This window comes from Cetorhinus maximus, chromosome 5 (assembly GCF_964194155.1).
Source record: "Cetorhinus maximus chromosome 5, sCetMax3.hap1.1, whole genome shotgun sequence".
NCBI lineage: Eukaryota > Metazoa > Chordata > Chondrichthyes > Lamniformes > Cetorhinidae > Cetorhinus > Cetorhinus maximus.
In genome coordinates, this window is record NC_135883.1 from 34,905,160 (window position 1) to 34,920,029 (window position 14,870).

Here is a 14,870-nt window from a genome sequence, read left to right on the forward strand (position 1 = left end):
GGGGGCATACCTTGGAATTGTGGGCATGAGAGGCCATAGAGGGTGGGTGGGGGGCATACCTTGGCATGGGGGTACATGATAAAGACCTTTTGAACTTACCTTTTAAAAGCTCCACTCATGCAGCCTAAGGTTCATGACATCTCTGAGGTGCCATGAGCCATAACTCATTGAAAACCTGGCCCGATTCCATGAAAATTACAGAAGACTAGTGCATACCTATCCCCACTATGGAGCCAGTCAGCTTGGAAGTGCAGGGTGCGGACTTTTGACCCGAACCTGCCCGCACCCTTAAAAGACACTCCTGAAAATCAGAAACCCAGGGAATGGGGCCGGGAATCTAGGAATCGGGTCCCAGCTGTCATTTTTAAAGGGCTCCCGAGTCAACCCAACTTAGTGAAAACCCAGCCCGATGTCTCCAAATACTTGGCAACCAATACATTACCTCTCAGGTAAAAGCAAAATACTTCGGATGCTGGAAATCTGAAACAAAAACAAAAATAGCTGGAAAAACTCAGCAGGTCTGATAGCATCTGCGGAGAGGAATACAGTTAACACTTCGAGTCCGCATGACTCTTCATCAGAACTAAGGAAATATAGAAATGAGGTGAAACATAAGCTGGTTGAGGGGGGGGTGGGACAGGCAGAGCTGGATAGAGGGCCAGTGATAGATGGAGGCAAAGAAGAGATTGCCAAAGATGTCATAGACAAAAGGACATTACATTAACATTACTTCTCAGGTTCAGTCATTGTTATTATGTAGGCAAATAAGGTAACTAATTTCACACAGTAAGACCCAGAAAAGCAAATGAAAGGCATAACCAGGTTACATGGTGGTGCTGTTAAGGGAGGAATCTTTTCTGGGACATCGAAAGAACTCTTATGTCCTTCTTCAAAGTTATGCCCTGGTCTATTTTATGTTTACCTGGGTAGATAAGCAGGACCTTGGTTCATCCAAAAGTTCACATCTTTAGCAATGCAGGACTCCCCAGTGCTGTACAAAATTAATGATAAGTTTTCTTTAGTGTTCTAAATTGGTGGGAAGAGAAACTTCTATTATTTTCATTGTAATGTAAATGCAAAAAATTATTGCAGGGATTACTTCCCTGATGGTTTAGCAGGGAACTGCATATGTCCTGTGGCACTGGGCCATACAGATCAGGAAGGCCTTTGATTCAGCCCTTGACCTGTACTGAATGTGGAGGCAGGGATGGTCACACAGCAATTAATATTACTACCCCAGGCTAGAAGAGATAAAAACCACCCAAGGGTCAAACTCTTGATTGCTGTCCAATGATCCCTGTGGCTGTTAGTTGAGGACAGGAATGACTGCCAAAAGTTAGTGTTTAGGCTCATACACGAAGGATTCAGACAGAGATTGCATCATGTTTGCGTCACAAGGGCAGTGGGGTAGGTAAAATGAGAAACAAAATGCAGAGGCTTTTGGAAACCGCTCTTTTAGGTTCAATAAAAAAGATACCAATAAGCCAAAAAAATTAGTGGTACGAACACTGAAAAAACTTTTCAGAAAGATGAAGTTTAATTTGTTTAGACACAACTAACTGACTGTAATAGAACCAAATGCTGCTTACCTTCATGTAACCATTTGGTCATTGCACAGGAAATTCTTGAGGCTGTAAGAACCATCATTACAAGGCACTTGTACAATACTGTAGTCTGAATTATTGTGTTTCTATCTGCAATTAGAAGTAAATCATCAACCTAAGGGGAGCACTTTGCTGCAGTGTGGGAGGAGAGAGTTACAAAGGTGCCACCCAACATCATCAAGCTAACAAATAGCTTACAGGGACTGTATCCATAATGTTTCTCCCAGCTGGTAATCTAAAATTAAGTGTGTGGAAGTGTGTGCATTTGAAGAAGAAAGATTATCCTAGAAACGCAGGCAGTCTTTTACACACAAAATTATTAAATCAAAGTCAAAGATTGTCATGCAGTGCAGAGTGCCACAGTTGTAGTATACACTTGTGAATTAACAGTTGCTTAATTTTGAAAATGAATTCTACCTAGCAATGCTTTATTCCACTATGTAACTTTTCGCAATGAAGCAAACAATGTTTTGTATTTCACTGTTACAAAATATATGCCTTTCAGCAATTAGTATTCAGGTAACCAGTATGAAATGATGTAGCTCAGCTGGTGACCTTTGACACATGGAGAATGTAAGGCTGCATGTAATGTGCTGTTTTTTTCCTCCCACTTGCTTGGCATACGTGCTTTGCATGGATATAGAACAATGCACGTAAGGTGCATTTAAAATTAGTAAAATGATTTTTCTCTAATGACTGCAACTGTTCAAAATTGGTCCAGGATATCACGTGGACCAAGTGCCACTTATAAAGGGACATACTATCTCTAGGAAGTGATTTCTGCCCAAACCAGTTTTAGAAGTGATTCTGTTTCTATGTGGCATGGCTGCTGTTTTCTTTCTTGGTCACAGGGCTGGAAAATGCTCCTGTAAGATGCTTGGGGTGAGTTTCTGCAGTGCATCCTGTAGAGGGTACCTACTTTAGCCGCATTGCACTGATTGTGAAATGAATGGATATTTAGTTGAATAGTTTTGCTGAAAAAAGAGACACATCGAAGCTTTTTGTCTTGCACACATCAGGACACTTTGCAAGAATACTAATGTAAGGGGAAAACACAATTTATACTGTATGTGAAGAGGGTGCTGATTGGTTGGCAAGTGGACTCTGATTGGTAGTGGTGTTACCATGGAGAATGCACCAGTGACAGTAACTGACAGTTAACTGCCAAGCATTGTTTGAAATTTAAGCCAGGCAATTTGAACCTGATTGGTCAATGTGTTGCCCTGAGGAATGAGTTAGCGAGTGGCTGTCACTTATTTTGTTTAGCTGAAACAGATGCAATGTGTGTACATGTTCTTTCTGTCTGCAAAGAAAAGGGCCCTGTGTATTAATATATTTGGCTTCCAGTACACGCAAATGCACCACAATGCGAGCCTGACTCACAATCTTAAATTGGTGGTCAGTGTAATTCGTAGCACACTGAGGATGATTTAGCAAATGCTGTCTAATCATGGAATCGCATTTCATGTTGGACACTGTGTTTTGCGTTTTGCAATCACGGACTGGTTGGGCGCAGTCTGTACCTTGCCTCTTGTGAACAGCAGCTAGGACATGGTGTTTGATAAGATCCGCCAGTCTTTGGGACGTACGGCCTACATACCTAGCATCACACTGGCACTGAAATTTATATACCACATTACTCATTTGTGTGATAGGTAGAACGTCTTTTGGCTTAATGGCAGCATCCTCTTAGTGATGAATACCACTCATGTTGCTACTGCAAAATAGCAGTGTGAAACAGCTAGCTAGCAAGCTACCAGTTGCTCAAATCTTTGAGATACCTTGCCCTTCCAGGGTAATCTGAGGTAGACTGAGCACCTTATAGGGCGGAAAGTGATGGTCTTAGGCCCGTTCATGAGTTTGTGTGATATACAGGGTGAAATGATCTGATCAGGGTAGCCCTTATCCCATAGGATGCCTTTGATGAGCCTTATTTCAGCATCAAGCTTGCATGGTGAGCAAATAGATCAGGCCCTATTGACAAGGTTGCCGATAAGACCAATCTTATAGCGTGTGGAACTGTAAGAATCCCATCGTGTATATCGACCAGTGAAGGTTGGCTTGTGGTAAATTATAGAGAAGCTCCTGGCAGATTTCTCAACTAGTACAGGAAGGGGAGTTCATTTGACTGCTCCATTTCAAAGGTGAATTACTGGACTTGTGTAAGAGCGATGAGCTACCTCTTGATACATATGACAGGGTTCGTCCTCATGGTTTGCTGCATCCGCATATGTATGGGGTGCCCAAGACACACAAAAATGATGTCCCTTTAAGCCCTATCTTATCTATCACCAGTTCTGCACAATATGAATTGGCCAAATGGTTGGTCGAATTGTTACAACCAGCTTTGACCAAGTTTTCTACATATATGGTGAAAGATTCCTTCATATTTGGGAAGGCCATACAGGACTTGCATATCGATAGCAATGCTGTGTCCAAGTGCTTATTTGATATTGCTAGCCTATTCACTAATGTTCCACTTAAGAAAGCCATATATATATACATTGTAGCACTATCTCGTGGTGATCTAGACCTACCACCATTGCGTGAACCAGTATTTACTGAACTTATGGACTCAGTAACTCGCGCAGTTGAGTTTAGTTTTAATGACACCATGTATGTCCAAATAGATGGCATTGCCATGGGATCCCCTCTAGGCTCAGCTCTCACAGACATCTTTGTTGGGTTCCATGAGAAACGTAGCTTCGATGGAATGACCCCTAACTTCCTACCCCTTGCTTATTTGCGATATGTGGATGATACATTCGCAATATTTAAATCTGCAGCTGCATGTAATAATTTCCTTACATGTCTTAATGGGCTCCATCCTGCACTCAAATTCACCTTTGAAATGGTGCAGTCAAATTAACTCCCCTTCCTTGACCATAGTTGAGAAATCTGCCAGGGCATTCTCTACCACGGTCTACCGCAAGCCTACCTGCACTGGTCAATACACGCGTTGGGATTCTTACTCAATTTCTGTACTACCAAATGACTAGTTGAACAGTATAAGTGCAAACAAATGGACTGCTCATTCTGCACGGTGAACTTCTTTGGTGTAGCAGTTACTCCCCGCTCAGGCAAAAGGGGAATATTTCTCACACTTCTGAATTTAGCCTTGTAGATGAGGCTTTGAGTAGTTAGGACATGAACCATTCATTGCAGAATACCATGATGTTGATATAGTTTGTCTTCTTAAGCTTTTGATCAGGAGTGAAGAACATTTATCGGGGTTCGGAGAGGTGTGGGGAAGGGGAACAGTCAGAAGTTGTGGTCCATTCTTGAATCAATGACTTAAATAAGTGTTGAGGTACTACAGACAGAGTTTCAGGAGCTATGGAGGAAGTTAAAAAGCAGTATCTGACGTGTCACATGCAGATGAGCATATGAGTATAGGAATGGTAAGAATAGACAGGTTAATGCATGACTGGAGAAATACATGAGGGGAGAGGGAGCTTCAGATTCCTGATGAGTTAGGGCTAGTTCTGAGGCAGAAGGGACCGATAGAAGGTGGAAGGGTTTCACTGAAACAAGGCTGGAACCAGTTTCCTATTGGGGAGGTTAGCTAGTGTTGTAGGGGAAAGGTTTAAAGTAAATTAGAAGGCGGAGGGGCACCAGGATAAAGTATTAGAGAGGAGGTACAAAGTTCACAGAGAACTGGGAGAGACAAACAGCATTAAAGATTAGTTCAGAAGTGGGACAGAATCAGACAGAGGTGGAAATGTGAGGCAGACTTAGATTGAATTCGTGTGCATGAAGGAGAAATGTGTTTATATGCAGCACCATGCAGAATTACCTTGATTATCTACAGACTTCTACCTACATGGCCTGCATGGGTTCCCTCATTGATATCATTGAAGATGTGGGCCATGAGGTAGAAGGCTGCCGCACTGTTTGTCCCTGGGGAATCAGTGCCTGTGCCATTCCACTCAAAGTGGATGCTAGGCAGACAAATTTTTCCTCCTGTGTGTAAATGCACAGAGTGTGGTAAATGAGATTGGTGAACTGCAAGCGTAAACAGCTGCATAGGATTATGATAAAAGCTGCATAGGATTATGATATTATGGAAGTAATGGAGACTTGGCTCAAACAAGGGGAGAAATGGACACTTTCCTGGCCACCATGTGCTCAGGAAAAACAAGCAAGGGAATACAGACAGGGGAGGTGGTTGACAACAGTAATCAAAGATACTGTAACAGCACTAGAAAGGGATAATGTTCTTGAGAGTTCAAAGAAAGAATCTATTTGTTTAGAATTAAGGAACAACAGAGGAGCTATTACACTCCTGGGTTTACACTGTCGGCCACCAAATGGTTGTAAGGAGATCGAGAAGTAACTTTGCAGAGAAATGCAGGGATTTCAGAGTGGTATTATTCTAAAATAGGCCGGAATTTTCTGGCCCCTCCCACCAGTGGGATCTTCCGGTCCCACCGAAGTGAATGGAAATTTGAATGACCCGCCACATTCGCCATGGTGGCACCCACCACGCCGAGGCCAGAAAACCCCGGCCATAGGCTGGGAAAATAAGAGTGTAAATGGCAAAGAGGGGAAGGAATTCCTGAAAGAGAACTTTCTTGATTAGTTTGTTTCCATCCTAATGAGGAAGGGGGCAATGCTAGATCGAGATCTGGGGAATGACATGGGGCAAGGGGGCAAGTGGAGTATGGTTGAGTAGAAGAACATTTAGGAAACAGCTATCTCAATATCATTAGATTTGAAGTAGTAATGGAAAATGACAAGAATATATCAAATGTGAAAGTACTCAATTGGATGGGGTCTAATTTTTTTGATTTATAAAGGGATTAAATTCAGGTAGATTGAAATCAAAAGTCCTAAGTCAAACAATAAATGAGCAGTGGGAGGCTTTCAAAGAGGAAATGGTTTGGGAACAGACTAGATACATTCCCATGAGGAGAAAAGGAAGGGTATCCAAAACTAGAACTCACTAGATGACTAATGGGTGAAATATAAAATTAGTACTTTGTATCTATCTTCACTACAGAAGAACATGCTGCCAATTTCACAATAAAGAAGGAGGTTGTAGAGGAATTGTATAGGATAAAAATAGCCAAAGTTGAGGTACTAAAAATGTTGGCAGTGCCCAAAGTGGAAACGTCACCTGGCCTGGATAGGATGCATCCTAGGGGGTTGCTAAGGGAAGTAAGAATAGAAATTACAGAGGCTCTGGCCAAAATTTTCCAATCCCCCTCAGATATAGGATTAATTCCAGAGGACTGGAGGATTGGACATGTTACAACCCTTTTCAAAAAAGGGAGAGGAATAAACTCAGCAACTAGGGATCAGTCAGTCTAACATCCTGGCAAGGAAATTTTTAAGGAAGTCATCCAGGGAAAAACTAATAGCCACTTGGAAAAATATGGGTTATTAATTCAAATCCAACACAGATTTGTTAAAGGTTGATGTTGTGTATATGGACTTTCGAAATGCATTTGATGAAGTACCACATAATAGACTTGATGGCAGATTTGAAACCCTTGGAATTAATGGGGTAATATAGCTTCATGAACAGGAGATTGGCTAAGGGACAAAAATCAGAGAGTAGCGTTGAGTGGTTGTTTTTCAGTGTGAAGTGGCAACGCTTCCGGCCCCCCCAGCCAGGGTTCACAGGGTTTGCTGTTAGGACCACTGCTCTTTTTGATATATATTAATTGCATGGATTTGGGTATACAAGCCATATTCACCGTAGACACCCCATCCCCACCTTCAGCATTTACTCCCTCCACCACCAATATACAGTGGTTGCAGTGTGTACCATCTACAAAATGTATTGCAGCAACTCACCAGCACTCCTTCAACAGCACCTTCCAAACCCACAGCCTCTATCACCTAGCAGGACAAGGGCAGCAAATGCATGGGAACACCTTAAAGTTCCCCTCCAAGCCGCACGCCATCCTGACTTGGAACTATATGACTGTTGTCACGACTCACTGGGGATAGTGCGCTGCAATATCAAGCCCCACTGCTCCCTGAGCTGCAATAAATGTGAAAAGTTTGAACAAACCACCTAACTGTTTAATTTAGGTTTACAGAATACGATTACCAGGTTTGTAAACTTAATAATTAAATAATTGTTTATTGAACAAATTGTCTTTAACCAGTGGCAAAAGAAAGAAATATGAATTGCTGATTTCTAACTCTATAACCTAAACTCTATCCCTTCTTAAATCCCTATACACACACATACAAACGCCTAAGACACACAAAAACATGGATTTTAAGGATAGGATAAATCAGTTCAATAGCACCAATGCTGGAGTACAGGATTCGATGGGTTGATTTTGATCGATGTCTTCCAAATTCCTTTCAATTCTTTGTTGTTGACTCGAGGTGATCTTCCCGGCACTTTCAGTCTTTATTTCACTGGTCGAGCACTTGCTTTTCAATGTCTCTAATGGTGATTTTCCCCTTTTCCTCTTGGCAGGGATTTTTCAGAGAGCGAGAGAGAGCTGATTGTAGAGACATGAGGAGAAAAAAAACAGCTAGTTATTATTGTAGAATTACTGGAATCTTACACATACAGGAGAAAGAGATTTTAGGTCTTTTCCTCTTTTCAGGCTAGGAGCTTTTCTTTTTTCTGCTGCACTGCTCTCACACAAACCCTGGTCATTGGGTTAGGAGCCAATTAAAATGTTGCTGCCAGACAGTTCCCCATTAGACTGGACTCCTCCTTGGCACCATCCTGTCTTTCATGGCACACTCTGTTCCAGGACAACAACATTGTATATATCCCTCATACTGTTCCAGTAGGCATGTCTTTCAAACTGCAGCCATTGTAATTTTAATCCACAGCCCAACAGAAATAAAAAAAATATGTTCTTTACAACAGTCTAAAATAAATTTAAAAATATGATCTTTATACTGTTCCTTCACTGTCGCTGGGTCAAAATCCTGGAACTCCCTTCTTGACAGCACTGTGGGTGCACCACACCATATGGACTGCAGTGATTCAGGAAGGTGGCTCAGCACCACCTTCTCAAAGGCAATTAGGGATGGGCAATAAATGCTGACCCAGACAGCAGTGCCCACATCCCATGAAAGAATTTTAAAAATTCAAAAGACATGGAACTCAGAAATACAGTAAACAATGAAAAGGAGAGTAGCAGATCTCTGGAGGAAGTGGACAAACTGGTGAAATGGGCAGACACATGGCAGATGAAATTTAGCGCAGAGAAGTGTGAAGTGATACATTTTTCTGGGATGAATGAGGAGTGGTAATATAAACAAAATTGTACAATTTTAAAAATGGTGCAGGAACACGGGTGTAGATATACAAGATATTGACGGTGGAAGGACATGTTGAGAAGGCTCTTAAAAAGGCACACAAAATTCTTGGTTTTATAAGTAGAGGTATAGCATACAAAAGTACACTTTTTTATAAAACACTGGTTAGGCCTAGCTGGAGTATTGTGTCCAATTCTGTGCAATACACTTTTGGAAGAATTTCAAAACTTCCGAGAGTATGCAGGGGAGATTTACTCAAATGGTGCCTGGGTTGAAGGACTTTAGTTATGTGGAGAAACTGGGCTTTCTCTCCTTATAGCAGAGAAGGTTATGGGGAGTTTTGATAGAGTAAATAACAGTAAATTGTTTCCAGTGGCAGACGAGTCAGTAACTAAAGGGCACAGATTTAACATAATTGTCAGAAGAACCAGGGTGGGTAGTGACATGAGGGAAGCAAAATTATTCAGCAAGTTGTTATAATCTGGAATGCACTGCCTGAAAGGGTGGGAGCAGATTCAGTAATAACTTTCAAAGGGGAATTGGATAAATACTTGAAGGGATAACATTATGAGCTATGGGGAAAGAGCAAGGGTGTGGGACTAATTGGATAGCTTTGCAAAGAGCTGGCACAGGCACGATGAGCTGAATAGCCTCCTTCTGTGCTGTAAGATTCTATGATTATAAACAGGAATCTAATATTTCCTAGGCACACATCTCTTTCTTTAATGTCTCAGTGTCTCAATAACTGCTCGTTGTTGTACTAAGCAATACAGAGCAGAAAGCTCCATGGTTTGTGATGACCTCAGCCGAGGGCACAGTGGTGAGAAATCAACCACCCTCAACATTTTGGCCCAGAGAGGGGAAAATAAGACACAGTTCCTTATCTCATTACTTTCAAGCAACTTCTGCTATAACCATGCATGAGAAGGTGCTCATGGAGGATAGGTCCGGTCTCTGCTTCAATGGCCTTTTTGGTCAAATGGACCACTGATTTTCGCTATCCACCCTCCTGCATGCAACACAGTTACTTGTGTGAAATGCAAGTTTCCCTGGATCTACAATGGTATCCCAGGTGATCGTCCTTCATGTGTAAGCCTAGGCAGTAATTGTGGTTGGACTATTCAAAAACATGGCCAAACCCAATTGTACCCTCATTTGACCAAACACACACAGACCAGAAACCATTTGCATCTATACTCCTGCCAATGATACTGGGATTGAACCTGCTGGTGATCTCTGCCGCTGACCCTGTTGGATGCCAGAAATGCCACATAACATGAAGCTCCTGAAAAATTCGGAATCAGCCCCCAACGAAGGAACTGCAGCGAACCGATATTTCCCTTAAATCTTTGAAGGTTGAGGCTCAGATTGTGGCCTGGACTCCCAAGATGTTCTCCATGGCCATCACTGAGAAAAGTGGGAGGCTTCTTTGCACAGGACATACTGACCTCTAAAGATGCAGCAACTGCCTCCTAGGCTGGCGTCATGTAGGGAACTGCTGTCTATAATGCCAGCCTTACACCTCCTGTGTCACCCTGGGCCTCAGTGTCCAGAAGCTAGGTCCCAGTTAAAATCTGCCAAGCTGCCAATGAAAACTCCCAAACGGGATTACTGTCCACTCCCACCAACTTTGCGCCAGAAGTTAAAACTGACTTGCCCAATTTTGATTGCTTCCCAGTGACTCTGCTTGAGAATCTCTGCATATACGTCGGCTGTGGTGTCTTTCCCTGAGTCAAACATCCCGATGATGCTGCATGTGTATCCTCATATGTAATAGTTGCATGAGAATGGGAAGATGCTGCCCGTATCCTAATTTGCACCAAGCCCAGCTCACCCATCACCCCTGTGCTTGCTGAGCTACATTGAGTCCTAGTCTGACAACACCTCAATTTGAAAACTCTCATCCTCGCATTCAAATGCCTCCCTGCCCTCGCCCCATCCTATCTCTCTAACCTCCTTCAGCCCTTTGGCCTCCGAGATGTCTGCAATCCTCCAGTTCTGGCCCCCTGCTGATTCCCGATTTCCTTAGTTGCACCATTGATGGCTGTGCCTTCAGTTGCCTCGGCCTCAAGCTCTGGAATTTCCTGCTAATCCTCTCTGTCTCCCTCTTATGCTTTAAGTCACTCTTTAAAATCTACCTCTTTGAAGCAGGGAGTAATGGTCAATGGATATTTTTCGGGCTGGAAGAACGTTTGTAGCAGAGTTCCCAAGGGGTCAGTATTGGGGCCCTTTCTTTTCCTGATAATATATTAATGATCTAGATCTTGGTGTGCAGGGGACAATTTCAAAGTTTTCAGATGATACGAAGCTTGGGAGTGTTATGAACTGTGGGGAGAACAGTGTAGAACTTCAAAAGGACATAGACAAGTTGGTGGAGTGGGCAGATAGGTGGCAGATGAAGTTCAATGGGTAGAAGTGTGAGGTGATGCATTTTGGTAGGCTGAACATGGACAGACAATATAAAATAAGGGGTGAAATTTTGAAGGGGAGTGCAGGAGCAGAAAGACATAGGTGTATTTGTGCATAGATCATTGAAAGTCGCAGGACAGATGGAGAGAGCAGTTAATAAAGCATATAGTATCCTGGGCTTTATCAATAGGGGCATAGAGTACAAGAGCAAGGAGGTTATGCTGAATTTATATAAGACACTCGTTGTACCTCAGCTGGAGTATTGTGTATAGTTCTGGGCACCACATCATAGGAAGGATGTGAACACATTGGAGAGAGTGCAGAAGAGGTTTACAAGAATGGTTCCAGGGATGAGAAACTTCAGTTACAAAGATAGATTGGAGAGGTTGGGACTGTTCTCCTTGATGAGAAGAAGGCTAAGAGGAGATTTGATGGAGATGTTCAAAATCATGTGGGGGCTGGACAGAGTAGATAGGGAGAGGCTGTTACTGCTCATAAAAGGATCAAGAACGAGGGGGGCACAGATTTAAAGTGATTTGCAAAAGAAGCAAATGTGACATGAGAAAAAACCTTTTCACACAGAACGAGTGGTTCAAGTCTGGATTGCACTGCCTGGAAGTGTGGTGGAGGCAGGTTCAATCGAGGCATTCAAGAGGGAATTAGATGATTGTTTGAATAGAAACAATGTGCAGGGGTGCGGGGAAAAGGCAGGACAATGGCACTAGGTCATAATACTCATTTGGAGAGCCATGGCAGACACGATGGGCCAAATGGACTCCTTCTGTGGCGTTAAAACTCTGTGATTCTGTGACCAAGCTTTGAGTCACGTGCCCTGGGGCAGAATTTTACGTCCCATGGGTGGGCACGCGTCCGACCCGATCGGGCGTAAAATAACGCACAATTACATTGGGCGAGCGTCCTGACGTCATCGCACACTCGAGCGGATTTTTGGTCGGTGGGTGCGCCTGAGAGATGGCAGCACACCCGCCGACAATTAAGAGGCCTATTAAGGCCATTAATGTATTAATTAAGTGCGATTTTTCGCTGCCCGTCCAACATTACGGTTGGCAGGTGGGCGAATCGGCCAAGTGGCCTTCGGATTTTTGAAGAAACCTCATCCATGGGCGGGATGAGGTTTCCGATATCAATTCAAAAAAAAAAACATTTTGACAGAATTTTTACAATCTCTATGTTCACGTGAGGGAGTCTGATGTGTGGACATTTTTTCCTGCATTTCGAAATCTTTATTTCATGGTTTAAAATTCTTCAGCTCGCTGAGGCACCTACCTTCAGGGAGCTTTCATTCTGCACTCCCCCACGCCTGTACAGACTTCAGCGCTTGCTCTCCTCCCGCCCCAACCCTGGCAGCGCTTCGCCTTTCAGCACACGTTTCATGCTGACTGGCTGTTAATTGGCCAGCCAGTGTGAAATCGCGGTCGGGGACCAATCACAGGCGGCGGCCCGTTTCCCAGCTGCTCCTGGGCCCGCCCACCCGACGACCTGAAAACCCTGCCCCCGGTATATTGTTCATGTGACTGTGTCAAGTTTTGTCTGACTGTGCAACTGTGAAATGCCTGGGGACTTTTTAACTATGTTAAAGGTGCCATATAAATGCCAGTTGTTGTTGTTGGTGCCAGTGGAAACATATTCCAGAATAAGTCATCATAGAAAAGGAAAACAAATGGGAAAGATTAGATGTGGGAGCAGGCGGAGAGAAGATACAGGTTTTTAGTTCTGGTAAGATGAGCCAGTGTTGTATCACTGTTCGAAATAAATCACCAAGTTATTCACCTCTTCGATTTTTACCTTGTACTTAGTTTAATTGTAGTTACATTTGAGTATCCCATATGAAAGAAATTCAGTTGTGAATAATTTGATTATTTTGATACCATTTCATCCTTTATTTTCTTTAGCCTAGATAATGAATGTTGATTATATCATTAAAGTACTGGTTTGAGGAGTTGCTGAAAAGCTTGTTTATGTTGATGTTGGCCACTGGAATCGTGTTGCTTTCGATTTTTCTCATTCACAAGCATTTTATGAGTGCTTATTTGATTCAGATAAACTCCTAAAAAGAAGGGACCCCAATATGCCTTCAGTGGCATTCCAATAAATGTAAGCCCTTGATGGATTGAAGGCAAGGCGTATGCCTCCTTTGCATTGCTAGCAGCAATAGGAGTGCTATGCATCTGCTGTCAATGGCACACTGTCAATAAAAAAGACTTTGAGTGACCTCCCAACATCTGAATTAACAGTTGCAGATCGTTGTTAATCTGGAGCTGGATCATTGATCCTACTACTTAAGCTAGATATGCTTGAATTCTTCCATTGCCTTACTCTTCCTTATCAGCATAACCTCCTCTGAGACGACAATTTCCTGCCATCACCACCCTACCCAGCTGCACCCCCTAGCCGCAATTCTTCATTCCTCTGATTGTGGTTTCTTGTGCATTTGTCCTTTCTTTCCCCCAGTATTGATGACTGTCTAAGTTTAGAATTCCCTCCCTAAACTATTCTCCTTTATGATTTCAAACTTACTTCTTATACCATTGGTCACCATTCCTAATACCTCCTTCCATGGAGCAGCTTTCATTTTTTCCCTAATGCTTCTTTGAAGCGTCTTGGAAAGTTTTCTACATTAAGAGTGCTACATAAATGCAAGTTATTGTTATATGTAATAATGCAATTCAACTACTCTGATGGGCTTAGTAACTCCTCAAGCTAATTTTTCCCAGGTGCACAGCATGCCTGTCAGTGTTTGAAAGAGAAAAGACTGGTTCACTTTTTGGGAAGACCCTTCTTCGGACGGAAAAATCAATAGTTCCTGTGTACCTTTGTTTCAAAGAGCAGCAGTTTTGTACCATAGGTATCTCTGAACATGGCAATGGTAAAAGTCAGGCCCTTGACCTTGCTCGTCTGTGGTATTTAAATCAGGGGACCAGTGCCAAGCTTTGTTGCATCATTTATGTGTACAATATATTTTCCTCAATTGGGAAACATACCTTCATGGCTAGATAGGTTCAGCTTGCACATATTTTGTTTCTGAGTACTTTCCTGTTGAATACTCATCTTTCATTTGTCTTAGTCACCGTTTTCATAGCAATATTATTGACGCGATTGATGACATTGAACAAATGGCTATTCTTTGAATTGTGAATCCTTTATTATAAATAGGTGATTAGAAGCGCCTTGTCAGTACTTTTAATTTCTTCCAATGCTTGTCGGTAATGTGGTTTGCTGCAGAAATGACATTTGTGAGAAAGGTTAAGCTTGACTGCCTTAAAAGAGGCAGATCATATATTGCATTTGCATATCAGATTCAAATGGCCAAGCCCAATGCTTTCCTTACGGTGCAATTTACAGGAGAATCACATATGTTGCATCAGTATTCTACAGGGACAGTATGTCTGTTCTAGTAGTTCTGAAGTGTATTTATCAGCTTAATACAAAAAAAAACTCCATATTGTTTAATTCTGAATACGTTAAAATTAACTGCAGTTTTTAGTCTGGTGGAGTATGCTATATTTTGATTGACAGTTTTCCTTAATAGTTTCTATCAAAAAAAACTTAGGACAGTAAATTTTCAGAATAAATAGCATATTACATTTGCATTCT

At 42.4% G+C, this 14,870-nt stretch overlaps 1 protein-coding gene across 1 annotated transcript in view; it reads left to right on the forward strand.

Moving 5' to 3' along the window:
- The window catches only part of LOC144680561 (myelin transcription factor 1-like protein), a 516,235-nt gene that overhangs the window by 133,840 nt on the left and 367,525 nt on the right, over window positions 1-14,870 (forward strand). The gene's annotated exons all lie outside the window — the stretch shown is intronic.